The 21,069-nt window shown below is 39.4% G+C and overlaps 1 pseudogene; it reads right to left on the bottom strand.

Moving 5' to 3' along the window:
* Nucleotides 1-21,069, bottom strand: part of LOC138171506 (zinc finger protein 585A-like) — a 44,097-nt pseudogene that overhangs the window by 2,930 nt on the left and 20,098 nt on the right.

The following is a 21,069-nucleotide window of genomic DNA, read 5'->3' as shown; positions in this document are numbered from 1 at the left end:
AAGAAACCATTCTGAGGGGTATTTCCTCCTGCTTTATCCTGCTTGGATCTGGATCACTGTCTGGGGTGGAGGTCCTAGAGTGTGTAACCAGGTGCCAGAGCCTGTGGAGGTTTCAGAGAGAGCACCCAACTAATAGCTCCAGTAGATGCAAAACCCCAGACATTTGGGACAAAGCTCTCCTCTGTGGAAGCAGAGCTCTATTGTGGCAAAAAGCTCAAAAGTCAAGTAACTGAGTGGCAAGGTGAGCGAGCAAAGGAAGCAAAGCAAAAACAGCAATCCAATTCTGGATTGCTTTGTGGGGGACAAAAAGGATCAAAGCATGGAACAGGAGGAAGACAGCAAAGTTAGAACTCTTATAACAAAAGCTTCCAAGAAAAACAGGAACTACTTACAGCCCACAGAGGAACTTAAGAAGGATTTTGAAAACCAAATAAGTGGAAGAAAAATTGGGAAGAGAAATGAGAACAATGCAAGAAAATCATGAAAAGCAAGTCAATAACCTGACTGAAGAAAATAACAACTTAAAAAACAGACTAACTCAAATGGAAAAAGAGGCCCAAAAAGCCAATGAAGAGAAGAATGCCTTACAAAGCCCAATTTGCAAGATGGAAAAAGAATCTCAAAAGCTCATTGAAGAGAATCATTCCTTCAGAATTAGATTGGATCAAATGGAGGATAATTAATTTATAAGAAATCAAGATACTATTAAACAGATCCAAACAAATGAATAAATAGAAGGCAATGTGAAATATCTCATTTGGAAAACCACTGACCTGGAAAACAGATCCAGGAGAGATAATTTAAAAATTATTGGACTATCTGAAAGCCATTATCAATAAAAGAACCCAGAAATCATCCTTCAAAAAATTCTTGAGGAAAATTGTCCTGATGTTTTAGAACCAGTAGGCAACATAGAGGTTGAAAGAATCCACTGATCATTTCCTTAAAAAGATCCCCCCCGAAAAACTAGGAATATTATAGCCAGGTTCTAGAATTCCCAGATCAAGGAGAAAATATTACAAGCACCCAGACAGAAACAATTTGAATATTGTGGAAACACCATCAGGATAACACAGGATCTGGCAGCTTCTACATTGAGGGATCGAAGGGCTTGGAATATGATATTCTGGACGTTGAAGGAGCTGGGATTAAAACCAAGAATCACCTACCCAACAAAACTGAGTATCATGTTTCAGGGGAAAATATGGTCATTCAGTGGAATAGAGGACTTTCAAGCATTCTTGATGAGAAAACCAGACTTGAAAAGAAAATGTGACATTCAGATACAAGAAGCAAGAGAAGCATGAGAGAGGAGGCTAGGTGGCGCAGTGAGTAAGAGCACCGGCCCAAGAATCAGGAGGACCCAGGATCTGTTTTGGCCTCAGATACTTAACACACACACACACACACACAAACACAAACCTGGGCACAAGTTACTTAAATCCAATTGCTTTAAAAAAAAAAAAAAGAGGCAAGGGAAAATTGTCATGACAGAGGGGAAGAACAGGAAGGCAAAAGGGAATTGGTCAACCTTATTCTCATTGAATGTGGCTTAGGGAGGGAATGACATACACACTAAATAGGGTATCTCACCCTACAGGAGGGTAGGGGGAAGGTGATGAGAGGGGAGATGGTGGAAGGGAGGGCAGGCTAGAAGGGAGGCAAGTTGGAAACACTCACTTTTGAAAAGGGACAGGATCAAAGTAGAGAATAGAGCTAGTGGGAGGTGGGATAGGAGGGAGGGAAATATAGTCAGTCTTTTAAAATATATACACTATGAAAATGTTTTGCATAGCTACACATGTACAATCCATATCGAATTGCTTATTTTCCCAGTAAGGGTGGGTGACAAGGGATTGAGGAAATGAAACTAAAATTCAAAGCTTTAAAATCAAATGTTTAAAATACACACACATATATATATATATCTAGTATTATTAATATTTTTTTTGCCTAATTTTTTTTGGAGGGCAATTGGGGTTAAGTGACTAGCCCAAGGTCACACAGCTAGTTTTGTGTTACTTGTCTGAGGCCGGATTTGAACTCAGGTCCTCCTGACTCTAGGGCTGGTGCTCTATTCACTGCACCACCAGGCCAACCCTATTATTAATATTATTTTACATGAAACTGGGAAATAAGATATACAGGCATTGGGGCATAGAGATCCACTATGCCCTAGTGGAATGTCAGAGGGGGAATGGGAGAAGATATGGGAGAGAGCAGACTGGAGGAGGGGATATCCAGTGGGATTGCTATTTTGGGGTGGTGGGTAGGGGGAAAAACGGGGAGAAAATTTATAACCCCAAATCTTTTAGAAATGTATGATGTAAACTAGAAGTTAATAAAGCAAATAATTTTTTAAAAAGAGCACAAAAATAAAACTCCTACAAACATTATACCCAGTTCCTGGAGATCCTAGATTAAGGAAAAAATATTACAAGGAGCCAAGAAGAAACAATTTGAATATTGTGGAAACACATTCAGGATAAACACAGGATCTGGCAGCTTCTATATCGAGGGATCAACGGACTTGGAATATGATATTCTGGAAGTCAAAGGAGCTCGGATTAAAACCAAGAATCACCTACCCAGCAAAACTGGGTATAATGCTTCAGGGGACTATATGGTCATTCAATGAAATAGAGGACTTTCAAGGATTCTTGATGAAAAAAACCATAGTTGAAGAGAAAATGTGACATTCTGATACAAGAAGCAAGAGAAGTATGAGAAGGTAAACAGGGAAAACAAATCATAAGGAACTTATCAAAGTTGAACTACTTACATTCCTACATGAGAAAACTATATTTGTAACTTGTGAAACTTTTCTTTGTATGAGGATAGGTGAAGGGAATAAAAATGTATGTATATATGTATACGTACATATATATGTGTGTGTGTGTGTGTGTATGTCTATACAGGAGGCTATATGGGCCTGTAAATATATATGTGAGTGGGTGTATATATGTGTACAGGTATACATAGACAGATTGCACAGGGTCAACTGAATAGGAAGGGATGATACCTAAAAGGTAAAATTGAGAGGAGAGAGAAGAATATAATGAGAGGAGATGGGGAGAGACAAAATGGGGTAAATTATCTCATATAGAAGAGGAAAGGAAAAACTGTTACAATGGCAGGGAAGAACAGGAAAGCAAAAGGGAATGGGTCAACCTTACACTGATTGAATTTGGCTTAGGAAGGAAATGACATAGACACTAAATAAGGTATCTCCCCCTACAGGAGAGTAGGGGAGAAGGGGATGAGAGAAGGGATGATGGAGAGGGTAGGTTTGGGGGAGGGTAGTTAGAAGCATACCCTTTTGAAAAGGTACAGGGTCAAAGTGGACAACTGAACAAGTTGGGGGTAGGATAGGATGGAGGGAAATATAGTCAGTCTTTCACAATATATCCACTATAGAAATGCTTTGTGTAGCTATACATGTACAACCTATATTGAACTGCTTATCTTCCTAGAAAGGGTGGGTAACAAGGGAGGAAGGGAAAGCATCTGGAACCTAAAGTTTTAAAATCAAATATTTTTAAAAAGTATATATATATATATAAATATTTTTTTTTTACACGCAATTGGGAAATAAGGTATACAGGCACTGGGGGATGGAGATCCATCTTGCCCTCCTAGAAAGTAGGAGGAAGGATGGAGGAGGATATAGGAGAGAACAGATTAGGGGAGAGGGTATACAGTGAGACAGCTGTTTTGGGGTGTTGTAGAGGGGAAAGACAGAAAATTTGTAACACAAAATCTTGTGGAAATGAAAGATGTAAACAAAAATATAAAATTTAACTTAAAAAAAAGTCAAGAAGGTGACTACTGGTTTTAGGTTGTTCATTAAATAAGAAGTAATCCAATAATTTTAAGGTATTAAAATTTTTGCAATCAACATAAATGATAAATATGCTAATATTATTATATACAGAATTATGTTAGTCAATAAATGTTCATTCTAAATGTAAAAAAAAAAAAAGTTGTCACAGTATATATTAAGACTCCAAAGGGAGTAGCTGTTCTTACCCAAAGACACCAAGTTCCTATAGTTCTCCAGCATCACATCCCAGTATAACTTTTTCTGAGATGGGTTCAATAGTACCCACTCCTCCTGGGTGAATTCCACAGTCACATCCTTGAATGTCACCAAATCCTGAAATACCACAAACATTTCTACTTAACCAGTTATAACTCTGTTATGAAGACTAAATGTAAAATGCTTACAGTAAGGTGAGGAAATGGAGGGCATTAGGACAGCAAGTGGCACAGGGAATTGGATTGAGTCAAACACAATGACTCCATTTTGTGATGCAATTCAGGAGGTCATTCTGTTCTTTTTCTGTTCAATTACGGGTCTAGTCCAACCTCTGTCTTGTGAGAAAAACTTATTCAATTGTGGGACTTGAGAGAAAATCTTATTGCACTGTTTGAACCTAGCCCTGTGTAGCTGGGAAATGAGACCCCCCCTACCCACTCTTTAGAGACCTTGAACTTGGGACCTAGGTTATGCTGACCAGAACACCAGTCAGATCCAAAAAGAGTCATGTGTAACAAGTTTTCTCACAATTGTACATCTCAGGCAACCCATATGTCTTACATGAAAACCGGCCCCATACTGCACAAGTAGTTATTGTTTCCATGTTCCTGGGGGTACTGGGACACCTCATTTTCTGAGTTCAGGAATTGAACCTGTTGCCTTTCCCCCTCCCAACACAGAAAGTCTTTAATCTTTCTTCCAACTGGAAATCAGATTATACGATACTGTATAATTAGCTTTTAACTGATTGGTCTTCTTTGTTTTTAATGTATAAAAGTACATCTCCCCCTATATACAGGGTTCAGCCCTAAGTGGAGGAAGGGGCCTGGTTCCAGTTTGTTGTGTAAGTGCCGTGCCCAAAAGACTGAACTTTTGTTTCCTCAGTCATTTCATCTTTCACTTACGACAAGGGATTATTTCATTTATTCATTTGCATCCCAGTATAGTCTGATATATAGCAGGCACTTAAGAATTCCTCTCCCAGAAAGAATTACTATACAGAAGTATGAATAGAATGATTTTACACATACACACATATACACTTGTATCTAACGGTAGCCATCTACAGGGTGGGGAGTAGGAGAAAAAGAAATTTACATGATAATTTTTTTACATATGTAAAAGAAGGGGCTGGAGCAGAAGTTATGATGCTTCAGCTGAAATAGAAAAAGGAAGGGCAGCAAACATGACCTAAGACAATGCAAAAACAAAAACAGATCTAATTAAAAGTTATATCTCAATATAACATCAGTAGTCAAGGAAACTGCATCTTGCCAAAAAGGTACCATAGACAATGAAGTCCTAAAAATACTCAAGATATGACGATTTCATATCTTGATCTCATATCAAAATACTCATGCTGTGCCATTTGGTAATGGCATAGAATGCAAAATTTTTAAGCAAAACTTAAATGATTCCAAAAGACTCATAATGGAAAATGCTATTCATATCCAGAGAAAGAACTATGGAGTCTGAATACATATCAAGGCATACTATTTTCTCTCTCTCTTTTTTTGTTCTATCTCAAGGTTATTCCCTTTGGTTATACTTCTTCTTTACAACATAACTAACCTGGAAATATGTTTAATGTGACTGCACCTGTTTAGCAAATGTCAGATTGTACACCATCTTGGAGAGAAAGAGGGGAAAGAGGGGGTAAAAATGTAAAAACCTAAATGTTATAAAACTAAATGTTGAAAACTAAAAACATATAAATAAATGAATAAAACTTATTTAAAAAGCTAACTGAGGTACAGCAAGAAAGAGACACCAAACGGACCTCAATTTTCCCTTCTCAGAACTAGAAAAATCTAAGCATAAAATAAGTAAGAAAGAAGTTAAGGAGATGAGGAGATTTTTAGTAAAATTAGGTATGACATATTGCTTAAAAAAACTAAATTGGAAGAGAAAGGAATATATCCTTTTCTCCACTGTATATGGCACCTTCAAAAAAATTCATGTTTTAGGGCATAAAAATCGCATAAATACTGTGAAGCAGAAGTAATAAATGTATACTTTACCAACCATAATACACTGAAAATCACATTCAATATATGGCCTTTGAAGCATAGATTAAAAATTAATTGAAAATTAAATAACCTGATCATAAAGATTTTGGGTGGTCAAAAAGAAACCAATAAGATCCCCATCTGGAGCGAACTGAACGGAAAGAGAAAGGAATACACCTTTATCTTCAGCAGTTCATGGAACCTTTACAAAGATTGACCATATATGAGTAAATAACAATTTTATAGTTAAAAGCAGAAAAGTAGAAATATTAAAAGTATCCTTTTCAGATCACAATGTAATAAAAATTATATTTAATAAAGGACCACAGAAATATACATTAAAAACTAACTCTAGAGGAAACAATCCAAGCTTAATGAATGAGTGGGTTAAAGAACAAATCACAGAAATAATAATTTGATTAAAGGAAATGACAAAAATGAGACAATAAATCAAAACTTATGGGATACAGCAAAAGCAGTGATCGGAGGAAAATATATCTCTCTAAGTGCTTACATCAATACAACAAAGGAAAAGTAGATTAATGAGTTGGGTTACCAATATCCTAAAAATTGAAGGTGAAATTAATAGAGTTGAGTGTAAAAAACCATTGAAGTAATAAATAAAATGAAGAGCTGGTTTTATGAGATAAGAAATAAGATAACAATAAGGTAATTTCACTATAAAAAGTAAGAAGAAAATCAAATAACTAGTATCAAAAATGAAAAGGGTGAGTCTACCACTAACACAAATACAGAATTATTTAATTCCATTAATTAATTAATTAAGCAATTATAAGGAGTTATTTTGCTTAGTTATATACCAATAAATTTAACAATGTAAATGAAAGGGAAATATATTTACAAAAATAAAAATTGTCTAGATTAGTAGAAAAGGAAACAGAATATTGAAATAGACCTCTTTAAGAAAAAGAAATTAAATAAGGTATAAATGAGAATCCTAAGAAAAAAGCACAGGGACAGAAGGATTAACTAGTGAATTCTATCTAACATTTAAACATGAACTAATTTCAGTATTAAATAAAATATCTGGAACACTACGTAAAAGAAGGAATCCTACCAAACTCCTTTTCTGAAAGAAATAGGACACTGATACAAAATAAGGAAGAGTAAAAACTGAGAAAGAAAATTTCAATCCAATTTCATTAATGAATATGGATACAAAAATTCTAAATAAAAAAAAATACTAGCTAAAACATTACAAAAGATTATACACTATGATCAAACAGGACTAGAAGGCAGGCATGACTTAACATAATTGAAATATGAATTATATGAATAATAAAAGTTGTTTTAAATCATATGATTATATTAATAGATGCAGAAAAACCATTTGATGAAGTACAGCACTCCTTTCCATTAAAAAATATTTGAAAGTATTGGCATAAATGGATTTTTCCTCAAATTGATAAAAACTATTTATCTAAAACCCACAGCAAGCATTATTTGTAATAGAGACAAATTAGAATCTTCCCAGTAAGATCAGGTGTGAAACAAGGATGCCCACGGTCACCAATATCATTAAGTGATGTATTAGAAATCCAAGCAATACCAATAAGAGAAAAAAAAAGAAAAAGAAAGGATCAGAATAGGGAATGGGGATAATAAAAAGATCTCTTTTTGCAGACAATATGATGATATACTTAAAAAATCCCAAACACTCACTTCAGTTGAAACAATAAAGTAGCAGGTTATAAAGTAATACACATAATTCATCAGCATTCCTATATGTCACAAAATCAAATGCTCTTAGAAAAGAGAGTGAAAGATACTCCCTTTAAAACAAGCCTAGAATGTATAAAATACCTGGGAGTACACTTGCCAAAATAAACCTAGGGAAGTAAAACCTTTTTATACAAATTCATTATTTGCTAAAAATTGTCGGGAAAACTGGAAAGCGGAATGGCAGAAACTGAGCACAGATCAATGTTCCACCATTTACCAAGATAACCTCAATATGGATACATGATCGAGATATAAAGACAGAGATTACAAGAAAATTAGAAGAATGTGGAAAATATTACTCACCAGAATTGTGGACAGGCAAACTACTTATGAATAAACAAGAGATACAGCAGTGTGATGTATGAAACAGATAGTTTCTTCTTCTTTTTTTTAAAAGCCATTGGGTTTAAGTAACTTGCTCAAGGTTACAAGGCCAGTTATTTCTAGGTGTGGTGCTAGGCATCTTAGCCCAGATTTGATCCCAGGTCTCCCAACTCTGGGGTCGATGCTCTTACTCACTGCGCCACCTGGCCGCCCCAAAAGAAATGATTTTGATAATTTTTTTTATTTTTTATTTAATTTTTCCCCAGTACCATGTAAAAACAATTTTTTAACATTTAATTTTAAAATTATGAGTTCCAAATTATCTCTCCCCATCCACCTGTCATACAGAAGTCAAATGATTCAATATAGGTTATACATGTGTAGTCATGAAAAACATTTCCATTAACAGCCATGCAATGTTGTGAAAGAAAAGTTAGATGAAACAAAAAAACCACCTCAAGAAAAATAAAGAAAGTAAAAAAGTAAGTTTCAATCTGTCTTCATACACCATCAATTCTCTTTCTGGGGATGGATAGCATTTTTCAACATAAGTCTGTCAGAGTGGTCTTGGAACACAGTATTGCTAAGGATAGCTAGGTAACTCTTAATTAATCATCTTACAATATTGCTATTAGTTTGTACATAGTTGTCTTAGGCTGGAAAATTGTTTCGCTCTGTCTTTTTTTTTTTTATGTTCTGCCCCTCTCAAGTTTGTTTAGAATCATTCTTTAAAGGTAACTGCAGGGGTTTGGCAGAAGGCTTAGCCAAGTCCTTGCCTTTTTTTACTCCACCATCTTCCCTCTGGCTCTTCCATGTATTACATTAAAAAGGTTTTGTACAAATGAAATCAATATTGCCAAGATCAGTAAGAAAGCAAAAAATTAGTGAAAATATTTTATAGATATTTTCTTAGGTAAATATCTTATATCTAAAATATATAAAGAACGCTGTGAAACATATAAGAATACAAATCATTCCTCAAATGATAAATGATCAAAGGATATAAACAGTTTTCTAAGAAAGAAATCCAAACAACTTATACTCCTGTAAAAAAAATGCTCTAACACATAACTCATTAGAAAAACGAAAATTAAAACAACCTTGAGATATCATTTCAAAAAAACCAGAATGGTTAAAATGATAGGAGGGGTGGCAGCTAGATGGTGCAGTGAGTAAAGCACCAGCCTCGGGCTCAGGAGGACCTGAGTTCGGTTCTGGCCACAGACACTTAACACCCACACACACAAAAAAAATAGCCATGTAACCCTGGGCAAGTTACTTAACCCCAATTGCCCTCCAAAAAGGCAAAACAATAAAATAAATAATTAAATGATAGGAGGGAAAAGCAACAAATGTTGGAGGGGATGTGGAAAAACTGGGACCCTAATTCATCATTGGTGGAACTGTCAATAGATCCCACCATTCTGGAGAACAATGTGGAATTATGCCGAGTTATTAAACTACCTGTACCCTTTGATCTAACTATACAAATATGGGGTCTATTTCCAAAGATGATCAAAGAAAAAAGAACCTATATATTCTAAAATTGTTATAGCAGCTGTCTTTCTGATGCCAAAGAACTGGAAACTCTAGGAATACATATAATTTGGGGAATGGCCGAACAAGTTGTGTTTGATTGTCATGGAATACTACTCATGTATAAAAAATGATGCACTCCATAGTCTTAGAAAACCATGGAAAGACTAACACAAAATAATAAAAATGAAAGGAAGGGATCACTGTATATAGTAACAGCAAGACTGTCTTAAGAAGGAATTTGAATGAGTAAATTCTTTTGACTATTACAAAAACCCAAATTAACTATGATGGACAAATGAAGAAAGATGCTATCTACATCCAGAGAAAGAACTGATTAAACAAAATTATGTATGGAATACTTTTACATGGGTATATATACACACATATATACATAGGTACAGATACATGCATATGCATATATATGTGTATATACATAAATACATAATTATTTCTACCTAAAGGTAGCCATAGAGGGGCCGAGGGGGAGAGAAAAGCAGAAGAAAAAAGATTTACATGGTAACTTTTTATATATTTAAATGGAATAACAAGTTGTACATAATAAATTTGCAATTCTCTTTTTTATTGTACTACATGTTGTTTTATCCCATAAATTAAAAATAAAATATATAAATGGGAAAAGTGAGAAGAACTAGAAGACTGGGAAAAATAGCAGCAATAACTATCAACTGTGAAAGACTCAGCTACTCTGGTGAATACAATGATCTCTGAAAAGTCCAAAGGACAAACTACAAAATGAAGAGAGACTTGAGGAACTCTGAGTACATACTGAAGTATCTTCTTTTTCACTGACATTTCTCTTACATTTTTTTTTAACTATGGTTAATGTAGAAATGTTTTCCATTATTTCACACGCCAAAAGTGTGCTCTATTGTTTTCCTTCTCAATGACTGGGGGAAGAAATGGAGGGAGGGAAAGAATATAAAAAAAAAAAAAAAAGAAGAAAAAAGTTTTTTTTTTTTGGGGGGGGGATAAATTGCAATCTTTTCTCTCTAAACATATGACTCTGATGCCCACGTCTTCTTGGGCTGTGGCACAGGAGAAAGAAACGTAGGGTGTTTTAGGAAAAGCAGCGCGGGGCACTCACCTCCCAGGGCCGGGCTGGCAGCACAGGAGCCATTCCCTCTTCCTGAAGGGCAGAAGCCAGAGAAGGCAGAGCTGGGGAGGAAAGGAGGACCATGAGAAAGAGGGTCACCGTGGGGTCTGCTCTGCTCAGAGACAGGGAAGCCCGGCTTCTGTCCTGGAGAGGAGCGGGGGTCGAGACGCAGGTAAAGGTGATGGGTGGGGGGGCAGAAGTAAACTGTCATTTCTTTTTGGGGAGGCCCAATTTCTCGTTAGAGCAGTGGGAGTCGGGGGTGGGTAAAGGGCTCTCCACAGCATCAAGGCAAGCTTCCAGGAGCAGGGGGTGCCCCGGAGGATGCCGGGAAGAGAACATGACACCACAGGGAAGGCCGCACCACACCGGGAGTCCTGGGTCCCTCGGCACAGGGGAAAGAGAGAGGCCTGGAGGGGCAGGATCCTGGTCAAGGGATGCGGCCTGGACTTAAAGAGGATTAGAATCAGCCCCCAAACGCTGCTCCGCCTGCTGCTCCTCCAGCCCCTCCCACCCCCGGAAAGCCCCCAGACCTTAGAAGCCCTCTGGTGCTTCCTTCACCATGGGTGGACGCCCCTCCCCTTGGTGGTGAGCTCTGTAACCAGCCCCAGGGGCCGCGACCCCGCCGCACCCGCAAAGCCGGCACCTGCCTGGGCCCGGACCCGCCTTTGGCGCCTGCTCAACCCGTCATATGGACTCAGGAGTGCTGACTGGAAGGTTCCACCATCAAGCAAGGAAGAACCAGGGAGGAAACGAGGCGGAAGTGTCCTAAGAGGACGTTAGTCTCATCCTCCCTCCTCTTTCCGCTTAGAAAATGCCACCGTGGCTCGCATAGCCTTTTGGGAATCTTAGTCCACAGACTGAGGCGCCTTCTGCGCATGCCTCCGGCTTGGCCCTTCCCCTGTTTGGGACTGATGTCCCGCCTCCCTGCCTACCCCTCCCGTCCCGGCCATGCCTGCCTAGGCTAGGGGCTGGACTATTCCCCTCCTCCACTTGTCTCATTCGTTGTCTTCACGGCCCCAGAGCCACGGGGAGTCACCAGGCGTGGGGTCCCACTCCTGGAGGGGCCCTGGGGGTCCCCCCAATTTAGTTCACCCCGCGCTCTCTCCCATTTCAGCAGTCAATCCCAACAGGACACAACCTTAACGAAACGTTTCCTGTGCGCCGACATCTTCCCAGCGGAAGTGACGTTGTCAAGAAGGGAAGCACGGACTCAGAGGAAGGAAACCAGGCCCTGGGACCTGGAGGCCTGGAGCTCCCTCTCAGGCCCCGAGGGCTTCCAGGCTGGTGGAGCAAGACACCAGGAGACCCGGGGCAGCAGGAGAGGAGGAGGGGCGCTAGCCACCTGCGGGGACCCTGGAAACAGGGGGCTGTGGCCTGGGCTGTCTCGTTGGGAAGCGATGTTGGGGAAAAGCCGAGGACACGAGAATGGTCAGGCCTGTGTGGGGCCCTTGGGACAGATGAGGGGAGAAGGCTGAGCCAGGCCGTGCCTACTTTGTGTCTGCTTCCTCTGTCAAGGAGACGGAACCAAGGGAAAACAGAGAGTGAGACCTTTCACTGCCCTCGCAGAATGCTAAGCGTTTGGTAGGTGGACTAAATAAAACGCAGAGCCAGCATTTACTGGAGCTTCCCGTGTTTCTGGCCATTTTAAGTGCTTTACACTGTCTCATCTGGGCCTTCAGCCGACACTGGGAAACAGGTGCTGTTATAGACCCCCTTCTATAGATGTGGAAACCAGGGAGAAGTGACTTGACCATGGTCACACAGCTAGCAACCCTAAGCTTGGATTTGAACTCAAAGCGAGCAGGAGTAGCAGCAACAATGTGATAAATTTGATTCATAACAGGACTTCATGCTGGGGTTGGTGTGATATAAAAATGCTCATGCTTTATGTGGATATTGCTAAAATTAATAATTATATCAATTAACTAATTAACTTTTAGCTGTCTATCCATCATCTTTAAGTATACCATGCCATCAACTGCAAAAAGTGATCATTTTGTTCTTCAATTATCCCCTGTGGGTAGCCAATTTTGGGGAGACCTGCTGTCCTGCAGCAAGGCTGAGAAAGAGTGGGAGCCCTGTCGTCCCCAGAAAGGGCTGAGAAAGAATCACTAGTCTACTTTATTACTCTCCATCCAGGCTTTTATGGGATGCTTCTTAATTGCCTTCCCCTACTTCTTAGTCCCAGGCCTAGGGGGTAAATGCCATGCTTATTGGGAGGACCTAGTCCTCACACCTATATGCTTGCTGGGGGATGGTGAACCCATCCAGGCCATCAGCAGGCCTGAACACCTGAGTGGGCTTGTTCAGCAGTCAGGGTCCAAGTCCAGCTTGCCTGTGGTCCTCAATAATCCCCTGACTTATCCCCTTTCCCCCTATTGTCTTATAGGGCAAGCTATCCGATTGAGTATGTTAGTTCTTCCTTCCTTAAGCCAAATTGAACAGGAGTAACTTTGACCCATTCCCTTTCACCATCCTGCTCTTCCCCTCCATTGTGACAGTTTTCTCTTGCCTCTTTTATATGAGATAATTTACACTATTCTACCTCTCCCTTTCTCATTCTCCCATTATATTCCTCTCTCATCTCTCTCTTTTTTTTTTTGGTTTTTATTAATTTGTTTACTTTTAGTTTACAAGATTCATTACCACAATTCCTTGAGTTTCAAATTTTCTCTTCCGCCCTCTCCCCCCTCCCCATGGCAGCATATAATCAAGTATAATATCTGTAAATACTTTCACATTAGTTATTAGTCAGGTTATAAAGAAGTATTGTAACAGATGGAATGAAGAATGGGAAAGAGGAAACAAAACCAAACAAGAGAACGAAAAAAGGGCAGGTAGTTTACTTCAATCTGGGTTCAATCTCAGTTCTTTCTCTGGATGTAAACATCTCTCTCTATCATGAGTCTTTTGGGGTTGACTTATGACTCTGGATTGCTGAGAAGAGTACAGTTTATCAAAGTTGTTTGTCACACATACGTTGTGTCTGTAATTGTGTACAAATTCCTCCTGGCTCTACTCTTCTCACTCAGCATCAGTTCGTATAAGCCTCTCCAGGGAAATATGAAGTCCCTCTGCACCTCGTTTCTTATTGCACAATAGTATTCCATAACATGCATATACCACAACTTGTTCAGCCATTCCCCAATTGACGGGCACCCCCTTAATTTCCAATTCTTTGCAACCACAAAAAGAGCTGCTATAAATATTTTTGTACATATGTGTCTTCCTCCCACTTCTATGATCTCTTTGGGATACAACCGTAGAAGTGGTGTTGCTGGGTCAAAGGGTATGAAATTATTCATAGCCCTTTGGGCATAATTCCAGATTGCTTTTCAGAATGGTTGGATCAGTTCACAACTCCATCAGCAATGCATTAGTGTTCCAATTTGTCCACATCCTCTCCAGCATTTGTCATTTTCTTGTTTTGTCATCTTAGCCAATCTGACTGGTGAGATGTGGTACCTCAGAGTTGTTTTGATTTGCATTTCTCTAAACAATAGTGATTTAGAGCATTTTTTTCATATGCGTATAGACATCTTTAATTTCTCTGTAAACTGCCTGTTCATATCCTTTGACCATTTATCAATTGGAGAATGACTTGTATTCTTATAGATTTAACTCAATTCTCTGTATATTTTAGAAATGAGTCCTTTATCAGTGATATAGGTTTTAAAAATTCTTTCCCAATTTTCCACTTCCCTCTTAATCCTGATTACATTGGCTTTGTTTGTACAGAATCATTTCAATTTAATGCAATCAAAATTATCTATGTTGCATTTTATAATTCCCTCTCTCATCTCTTAATTTGATTTTTTAGATATCGTCCCTTCCTATCCAACTGATCCTGTGCCCTCTGTCTAGTTATACATGTACACACATATACAGACACTCACAAACCTCAGTTGCCTCATCTGTAAAATGAGCTGAAGAAAACAAATGGTGTAATGGAGAGTCAGACACAACAGAAATGACTGAACAACAACCACCAACCTTCCATCCAGGCTCTCATTCATTCACTGTCATTCAGGGGGAGTCACCAAGCATTTTGAAACACATTGTCTGTGCCAGGCATTGTTCTGAGTGATGGAGACATAAAGAAAGGGAAATCCAACCTCTGCTCACAAGGAGCTCCATCGTTGACAGGAAACAACAGGCACCCAGCTGTGTAGAAACAATATAGATAGGCAGGACAATCTGCAGAATCTACAGGTCAGTTCTAGGATTAAGGGGGATGGAGAGGAGCTTCTTGCTGACTGGAAATGCAGTTTCAGGTGGGATCTGAAAGAAGCCTGGGAAGCCAGGAAATGAGGAAGGAGAGATTTCCAGGAAGGGGGTACAACTAGTAGAAATGCCTGGAGTCAGGAGATAGATTGTTGGTGTGTTAATGCAGAAAGAACAGAAAGATAGGAGGCTGGATTTTGTATTGCATTCTGGAATAGGAAACCACTGGGGTTTATTGACTAGGGAACTGACATGACCAGACATTAGATAGAGGAGAATCAGTTGAGCATCTCACAGGGAGACAGACGAGATGAGGAACAGACTTGTGGCAGGGAGATCAGTCAGAAAGCTTTTACAATAATCTGGGCAGAGGTGATGAGGGTGTGGACCAGGGTGGCAGGAAAAGAGTAGAGACCACATAAGGAAGAAGTAAGCAAAGGAGAAATGCCAAGACTTGACTGCTGGTTGAAGAACCAGGAGTCAGGAGGTGAGGGGGCTACTCGGGTTGTAAGCCTGAGTTTGAACTCTACATTGGGCATTACCAGTATGAGTTTGTGCAAGAACTTATACTTCATGAGCCGCTCATTCTCACCTGTAAAATGAGAGGGTTTGGGCAGCTGGGTAATGCAGTGAATAGAGCACCAGCCCTGGAGTCAGGAGGCCCTGGGATCGGATCCGGCCTCAGACACTTAATACACACACACACACACACACACACACACACACACACACACACACACACAAAATAGCCATGTGACCTTGGGCAAGTCACATAACCCCAACTGGCCTCCAAAAAGCAAAACAAAAAAAATGAGAGGGTAGAGCTTCATGACCTCTTAGGCCACTTCTAGCTCTAAATCTATGAACCTGGAACAAAAATTCCTGAATTATGTCAGAAGAACACAAAGTCCCAAGTTAGTTCAGCACCTTAATGCCACCTTTCTTGCCCCTAGTCAGTTCTTAGAGGATAGCACTTACCTTGCTGTCTTCCCAGTCACTGAAACAGGGAAACCTCCAGGACTTTACATCTAGGCAGCTCTTTGCCACCATCTTCTGTCCTCCACATCAAACACATTTCATTTCCTTCAAATGACTGTGCAGATTTAGGCTTTCATGTCTTGGGGGCTATGCCATGTTCAGACTGAGTCATGTTCAGGGAAAAGCCATCAAGACACCCAGGGAGTGTGATACCAAAGATCTGTCCTGCCAAGGCTTGCATGTGCTTCATCTTTCATAGGATGGGGACTGGGGATAGAAATACTGAGTTGAGTCTCTAAGTATTTCAAGTGACTTTTATCTTGAGCGTTGTTTCTTTGATCTTGGAAATTTAGCTCTAATTACAGGAGATGACACATTTTCTTTTTAAAATTCCAGTTTGTAGAAATAGCCCACTTCAACACTGTGAAATTATTGCTTTAGGGGAGCATAGTGGGTCTTGGTCTTTACAAGGTTTAGGGACATGAAGTCTTTGTTCAAGCTCCTTTCTTTTGTTGGATATCAGAGAAGACACATTGAGCAGATGTCTCACCCCAGCAATACTAGTGGCATGTCATAATTCTTCTTTGCAACATTTCATTTATCTTAGTTATGTTTTAGGAAGATTATTCTGCTAATGTATGCAGGAAGAAATGGAGAGAAGACATGTATGGTGGACAATGGCAGCACTTCCTCCCCTCTCTCTCAATGTCCAAGACCCACTAATGCTAATGTTTTAAGAGGGAAGAAAAGGGAAAATATATGTAAGGTAAAATCTAACTCTACTCACATATATAAGCAGCAGGGACATCCATTAAAGATCTGGGAGCAAGATATGTGAGGATGGTGAACACAAAGGGCAAAATGAACATTTGGGCAGATGGAGCATATTTTTTCTGTTTCTGAACACCTTAGGATATAGGGGTAGAAGTAAGAGCTCTGAGTCAAAGGGTTAGGGCATGAGTTTGTAAGCAGACACAATTAAGGCAATGTCACAAAAGGCAAAATAGATTACTTCAATTCTAAGAGAATAAAATACTTTTGCTGAAACAAAAAACACAGATTTAGAATAAAAAAGGGTGATAACTGTGGTAGAGAAAAGCACTGACACTGAAATCAGAGGACCTGGGTTCAAATCCCATCTTTGATTCCTATGATAACTATGTGGTCTTCGACAAGTCACTTGTCCTCTGGGAACCTCACTTTCTTCAACTATATGTTTCTCATTTTTAGCATTATCTTTAATGAAACTGTTTTGTATTATTTTTACCAACTCATATTTTAGGGTTAATTTATATAAGTTGCAGTTTGGAAAAGATGCATTTACTATTTCTGCTTTTCTTCATTTATTTCTGAGATTTTTAGTTCCTAATACATGTTTAATTTGGTGAAAACTTTTTAGTGCTGAAAACGGTGTCAAAGGACCATTAGTTTCTAATTCATATATTTAGAGCTGAAAGTACCTTAAAGTCCAATGTTCTCATTTTACAAATTAGGGAATTGAATCCCAGAGAGGGAAAGTCACTTAATTCAGGTCAAAAGGTGTTTAAATGGTGGATCTGCACTTTGAGGCCAGGTCCTCCAGGCTTCAAATCCAGGGCTATTCTCACTGTACCATGTTGCCATTCACTTTCTGTATAACCAGACCATCCCACAACTGAGTTTTTACATGAAAACATTCATAAGAGCACTCTTTGAGGCAACAAAGAACTGGAAACAAATTGAATTTTCACCAATAAAGAATAGCTAGAAAAAATGGCATATGGATAAAACTGTCATTTTTATATTCTTTGGGCTCACTTTGAGAAGAGCTGTGTGATTTGACCAGACAAGACTCTGGGCAGCTGTTGAGCCCCCCAGCTTTGAAAACCCAGATGTTGGTGCTTCCCTCTCTGAAAGCTGACTAGGTATGGATGTAATGGTCAGATCCTGGAAGTCTGTCTGCTGATCTGTTTCTCTGTCTGCTTGTAACTTGTTTGTATTCTCTGAAGTTCAGGGTGCTGAACTTTTCCCCCTGAACTAGGTAAATGATATATGTTTGATTAAAGCAAGATTGTTAACCCATTTCAAGTTGCTTTCCTTTAGAAAAGCAGATCTAAGAACCTGTGTTGGCAACCACCCTGGGTATGCTAGGGCGCTTGCTGCTACACTACCAGAGAAAGGAAGGCAGGCATGGTATTGTAAGGGCAATAAGCAAAAACTGTAATCAGTAATGAGCTTTGGAGGATGCTTCTTCTTCTAGAACTATGATCATTTGGCTTCTTCTACATCAGCTCCTGAGGGATGCCCCAGCTGGGGTCTGAGACTCAGAGGGGTTCATGAATCTATTTCATGTGGTCTGTGCACATGGGTGGGGAAATTAGATATTTATTTCAACATAATTATTTTCCTTGTTTCCCATGTATTTCATTTTAGGCATTTAAAAATGTGATTCTGGACCAGTATCCCTAAGCTTCACCAGAGTTCCAGGGAGGTCAATGACACAGACAAGGTTAAGAAGCCCTGCACTAAAAGAGTTAAGAAGTTTTAGCCAGAGATGGTTGGAATTATTTGTTAATAGGACTTCACTGAGCTGTGTCTGTGGTTAGTCCTCAGAGAGAGATAATCAGTTTCAATATTTGAGCTACTTTGCATTCTTCTTAATTTCTCCTATTTTCATAATCAGGAGATCCTATTGTTCTAGAAAAATAAAACATAGTACAGATTAAGTTTTCACATTACTTGGATGAACTAAGACTTCTGGGATGCCCCAAATAGTGGAATTTATGTTACTCAGAGACATTAACTTAGTTTAATGAATTCTAATTTTAAAGGTTTATTTTTGCTTAAAGGAAAAAGATACGGGGCGGCCAGGTAGCACAGCAAGTAAGAGCACCGGCTCCAGTGTTGAGAAGACCTGGAGATCAAATCCCGGGCTCAGACACTTAGCACACACCCAGAAACACCTGGCCGTGTAACCTTGAGCAAGTTACTTAACCCCAATTGCTTAGGGGCGGTCAGGTGGCTCAGCGAGTAAGAGCGCCGGCTCCAGTGTTGGGACGACCTGGAGATCAAATCCCGGGGCTCAGACACTCAGCACCACACCCAGAAATAACTGGCCATGTAACCTTGAGCAAGTTGCTTAACCCCGATTGCTTAATAAAAAAAAAAAAAAAAGGAAAAAGATATCATTTAAAACTTTCCAATTAATTTTTCTTAAATAAAGGTTTAATAAATTTCAAATTAATGCAATTAGTTGTAAAGCAGAAGAGATCTTGCCATTTTAATCTAAATTTGTAGTTATTCCATGATCTAAGAAAAACTTAATATTTTAACTGATTGTATATGTAAAAGATTAAATTTCTGAAGTATCTCTTTCTTCCAGAGTGAATATAATCAAAAGATAAACAACTTTTGTGAAACAAGGGTGTATGTCTACTATTCAGTTGTGAGGTCCAAGTCAGGAACCTCTTTGGTTTAAGGCAGTACTACTGTTATGTTAATTAAAAAAATAACTTATGAGGTACCTTGTCTATGTGAAAATGTAAAGGAAAGTGAAATAGTCTGAGTAATAGGTTATACTAGCCCATATGCACCCTACTTCTGGTTAATTTCCTCCTACTTCTTTTTGGCTGTTGTTTGTTCAATCTCTTTGCCAGATTTGTGTCTTCTAGGCTCAGCACGCTTCACTTACAGATGACATTTCAGCCATGTCTGAGACCATGACCCATCACCCCTGGACCTGGCATCTACCAAGTTCTGGACACTGGCTACAGACCCAGCCCCTTGAATGGTGGGAGCCTATGAAGCAGGGATAGCTCCACATCTTCCCTCAGCATGAGGCCACTTGGGAAGCTGAGACCTTCATCCCTTATCCCAAATGATTTTGGGACCCATCTGTTTAAATTGGGGAAATGATGGGATGTTGGAGTGTCTGTGCTTGAACCACAGTTTGTAAAACCAGTTTCTCCCTAGCTCAAGGGCAGCATGACCTAACAAAATACTTGTCTCTTCCTCTGTTCTTAGTTTGTGGGATGACCACTAGGCAGTTGATGTCAGTCAGTCTTCTGAACCATTCCTCCAACCTGTGTGATTGACTCTGTATCTGCTTTCTAACTTTTCTATGTTATATGAAGTATCTAGCCAACATATTTGTGTAAGCTCCAATAACCAAACTAATTTATCGTCTGTAGGCCAAGAGGCCCCTTTCTCTAGATGCCTGTATAATATAACTTACCTTCCTTGGCAGGGTGATGATTTCCATTTTTCCCCTGACCAAGAGGATACTCTTTTTTTTTAAAAAAACAATTGGGGTTAAGTAACTTGCTCAAGGTTACACAGCCAGTTATTTCTGGGTGTGGTGCTGAGTATCTGAGCCCGGATTTGATCCAGGTCATCCTGACACTGGAGCCGGTGCTCTTACTCGCTGAGCCACCTGGCCACCCCTAAGCAATTGGGGTTAAGTAACTTGCTCAAGGTTACACGTCCAGGTGTTTCTGGGTGGGTGCTAAGTGTCTGAGCCCGGGATTTGATCTCCAGGTCTTCTCAACACTGGAGCCGGTGCTCTTACTTGCTGTGCTACCTGGCCGCCCCAACCAAGAGGATACTCTTAACCTTGAATGGACCCCTAAGCCTTTGCCCTTACCTCATGTCTATCTTTCCCTTCAACCCTTAATTTCAATATTGAATTCTTCCCAGAAACTAAAGCAACTATTGGAGAAAATTTATCAACAAGTGCTCAATGAACATCAAATACAAACCCATACAGTTGCTAACAAACTATTAGAGGCCTCTCAATCACTTCAGACACTAATCATCACTGGTATGATCTATTATTTAGCATGTTGTTCATTCTTTAATTTTTGTGTAACATCTATATATACTTTAGGATAAGGAAAATATAGCAATCCATCACCCTACTTGTAGGGACAGCCTATGCTCTGTATAATCTTAAAGCCAAATAAAGGGGCAAGGTAAGCCCCTCTGTGAGGAATAAGATTATACAAACCAAGGCCCCAGCTCAGTATGACCTTTCTATTATTATTATTCTATTATTGTGTGGGAACAGAGGATCCTGAGAATGTGAAGGCTGCTCTTCTCCTGGAACCCTGACCACATCCTTG

This window comes from Petaurus breviceps, unplaced genomic scaffold (genome assembly GCF_028583685.1).
Source record: "Petaurus breviceps papuanus isolate PSGF00001 unplaced genomic scaffold, PetGlider_PUasm1.0 446, whole genome shotgun sequence".
NCBI lineage: Eukaryota > Metazoa > Chordata > Mammalia > Diprotodontia > Petauridae > Petaurus > Petaurus breviceps.
This window is presented reverse-complemented; position numbering and strand designations above follow the sequence as displayed.